The sequence below is a fragment of the Chinchilla lanigera genome, unplaced genomic scaffold (genome assembly GCF_000276665.1).
Source record: "Chinchilla lanigera isolate Chin_1 unplaced genomic scaffold, ChiLan1.0 scaffold00024, whole genome shotgun sequence".
Taxonomy (NCBI): domain Eukaryota; kingdom Metazoa; phylum Chordata; class Mammalia; order Rodentia; family Chinchillidae; genus Chinchilla; species Chinchilla lanigera.
In genome coordinates, this window is record NW_004955425.1 from 25,225,119 (window position 1) to 25,228,524 (window position 3,406).

At 44.2% G+C, this 3,406-nt stretch overlaps 2 protein-coding genes across 9 annotated transcripts in view; one reads left to right on the forward strand and one right to left on the reverse strand.

The window, feature by feature from the left end:
- Positions 1 to 2,946, reverse strand: part of Polk (polymerase (DNA directed) kappa) — a 63,316-nt gene extending 60,370 nt beyond the window's left edge. For 2 of the 7 annotated variants that reach the window (XM_013514793.1, XM_013514790.1), the window contains exon 1: positions 2,613 to 2,820. The gene's annotated coding sequence lies outside the window, so the exon portion shown is untranslated. The other 5 variants (XM_013514794.1, XM_013514789.1, XM_013514792.1 and 2 more) reach the window with 5 other exon arrangements.
- A 151-nt stretch (positions 2,947 to 3,097) lies between these two features.
- Positions 3,098 to 3,406, forward strand: part of Col4a3bp (collagen, type IV, alpha 3 (Goodpasture antigen) binding protein) — a gene marked incomplete in the record, with an annotated part of 127,382 nt that continues 127,073 nt past the window's right edge. The window contains 1 exon segment of one of the 2 annotated variants that reach the window (XM_013514795.1): positions 3,098 to 3,406. 2 annotated transcript variants of the gene reach the window in all.

The following is a 3,406-nucleotide window of genomic DNA, read 5'->3' on the forward strand; positions in this document are numbered from 1 at the left end:
GCTCTGAAGTTCAGGCTGGCCTTGAGCTCACTTTGTAGCCCAGGCTGGTCTTGAACTCGAAATGTTCTTCCCGTCTCAGCCTCCCGAGTGTTGGGATTACAGGCGTGCGCCACCACGCCCAGCTCATTGTGCCTTACCATTCTTCTTTTTTTTTTCAGTTTATTTTAAAAATAAAAGAAGGAAAACATATTAACAGACAGACACCCATTTACAAAATAGCATAAGAACAATACAAACAAAACAGAGTTACAAAGTTGTAGGAAATTAACGATGGTTGTTGTATTACTTATCGATATCTTCAAAGTGGTTTCTCAGGAAAACAAATAGAGACATACAAGATTGATCAAAGAAGTAATCATTAACTGTTCCTTTCTGTACAGCAATAGAAAACAGTAGTACAACTATGTTAGCTATCCTATATATACATACATACATAATTTCTCCTTCTTTCCCTTCTCTTTTCCCACACCCCAGTTGTCCTTTATTTTTGAGCAGTTTCCTTTGGTTTCACAATGTCTATCATATCTTCTAGCTGTTATTCACTCTTTCAGGTCTTACACTAGTGAGACAATACAATGCTTATGCATGCAGGTCTGATTTATTTCACTTATGAGTATGGTCTCTAGTTGTGACCATTTACCTATAAAAGCCTCGAGTTTATCTTTTTTTATAGCTGAGTAATAGTCCATTATATAGAAGTACCACAATTTTTTTATCCAATCCTTAGTGGGTGGACATTTGGGTCGCTTCCACAATTTAGCAATTACAAATTGCGCTGCTATGAACATAGGTGCACATATATCACTGTGATATGATGTTTTCAGATCTTCTGGGAAAATACCCAGCAGGGGAATAGCTTGGTCGAATGGGACCTCTAGACCTAGTTTGCTGAGGAATCTCCAAACTGATTTCCACAGTGGTTTCACCAGTCTGCATTCCCACCAGCAGTGGAGAAGAGCTGCTATTTCTCCACAGCCTTGCCAGCATTTGTTATTGGTTGATTTCTTAATGCTAGCCATTCTTACTGGGGTGAGATGAAATCTCAATGTTGTTTTAATTTGTGCCTTACCATTCTAACTGCTGGGATTACAGACGTGTGCCACCACACCTGGCTGAGAACCTTTTTTTTTTTTTTTCCTTAAAAAAAGGCATTCTCTCTCACATTAGTACTAAATAATGAAGCAATTTCCCACTCAGTAAGTGGGCACCTTAGTAACCTAAGTACTGGTGGTTACAATCACACACAACCTATAAAGACATCAAATATAATAGAAAGTTCAATTTAAAAATAAAAGTATACTATACTCCTGCGATTCTAAATTGCATTATGAAGTAAATTTCTCAATAATTCACATAATAATTTTAAAACCTAGTGCTTAAAAGAATCAGAAACAGGAACTCTAACCTGACAAGGTAAGACAACACAAAGCTTAATTCAACATTTTGAAGACATACTTTCCGTAATTCAATGAAAAGGAAAAATGTGCTGAGGGTTTTTTCTTTTTGAATGACGACCTTGAGATTATGTTTTAACATGCTGACAAAGTATTTTCAAAAGTTTTATCTCTCAAGGCTTTGTTCATTTGCCTAGCTTTCAATTGAGCATTATCATGATTTCACAATAGGAAAATGATTTGTGACTGACCTTTGGCAGATTTAATATCTACTGAGTGTCAATCTAGGAGAATGAAAGATATCACAGGTACTTAGAGACACTTCCCCACCTGTTTTTCCCGAAGATCCCAGGACAGTTGGCCTCCTTCAATTGTTACCAGTTATTTCCTGCCACTGTGCCTTTCCCCTCAACTTTAAAATATCCTGATTTTTCCAGCCTGGTAGCAAGCAGGTATTTTTTCTAAGGTTTAATAAGGAATTTTACTGTTAGCAATGATAAGAAAATCGACAAGATATAAAAGCAGTTCGAGGAAAGAAGCTATAAAATCAAAGGTCTCACAGTCAGTTCTCTTTACAGTGTACACAAATAGATAACTGCTTTTTCCATCAATTGCATCATTCTTTCTATTGCCTACTCCTTTATTATTCAATAAAACTATTGCACTTTTGTCTTTAGTATATTAGAAAGGTTCTGCCGGGCGTGGTGGCACACGCCTGTAATCCCGCACTCAGGAGGCTGAGGCAAGAGGATTGTTGCGAGTTTGAGGCCAGCCTGGGGTACAAAGTGAGTTCAAGACCAGCCTGAAATGCGTAACGAGACCCTGTCTCAAAAAGACATTAAAAAAAAAAAAAAAAAGGTTCTATTGTAACAATTCCTACTTTTCAGGGTAGGCAGCTAAGTAGGTAGGAAAGGTTAACCTGGGTCTCAAGAAGATACTCATTTATAGCCAAGAGGTAGCTTAGGCTACTGCCTGACATTCTCATTGTAATTTAAAGCTCTTGTAATGTCATTTGTTCTGATAACACCAAAATTACTTTCTAAAAACTAAACTCTAGAACCCTATCAAGGCAAAATGTTTGTGAGAAGCGACTGAAGGAATTCTTCAAAGGCGGGAAACGTCAAGGATGAAGTTTAGCTTTTAAAGAGCAAGATATGAAGACCATCGAGATTTACACTGCTGGCTAATGAAATCCCTTTGTCACTAGATAGGTCATACCCGTGTCCCCAGGCTGTAGCTGAGGCGGCACAGCTTTGCCCAGGCAAGCCCCAGGATGTTCCGGAAAGCAGCCATGCAATGCAATCCTGACATCCTCACAGCAGACTTATCTCCTGCCCTGGCCCGCAAGCCAGCAGCGTTCGTCATAAATACACTAGGCAGAAACAAAAGCAAGGCGTAGGGGACCGACACGCAACTGTCAAATGAAGCCCACCTACCGCCAGACTACCAGACTTTCCAGAGCCGGACACTCACCAGTTACCCGGGACTGCGACTACAACTCCCAGGAGGCCGCGCGTCCTTCCCAGAATGCCGCTCAGCAGCGAACCTATCCCAGCCTCTCTCGAGTCCGCTCCGCCTACTTCCTACCCGTCGTCCCCCGCGAGGGCTGGAGGTAGGTGCGGGAGGGGGATCCCTGGCCTTGGGCGTGTGGCGTCAGACGCCGGGCGGGGGCCTGGACTGGGCGGAGTGTAGGGGTGGAAGGGGAGGACGAAGGGGAGGGGAGCCGCGAGGGGAGGGGAGGGTAAATAGTGGGCCAGGCAGGAAGATGGCGGCGGTAGCGGTGGTGTGAGTGCACCCGCGTCCCCGCAGCTGGATTTTCTCTTCCGTTCTCCCTCTCTTTTTCCTTCCCCGACGTGAGGTTGGCACCGAGGGGCCCGAGTTCGGGAGGCGGCGCGGGGCGCGGCGCGGGGGTCACGGCGCCGGCGGCTGACGGCTGGAAAGGCAGGCTTCCTTCGCCGCGCGTCCTCCTTCCCCGGTCCGCTCGGTGTCAGGCGCGGCGGCGGCGGCCCTCG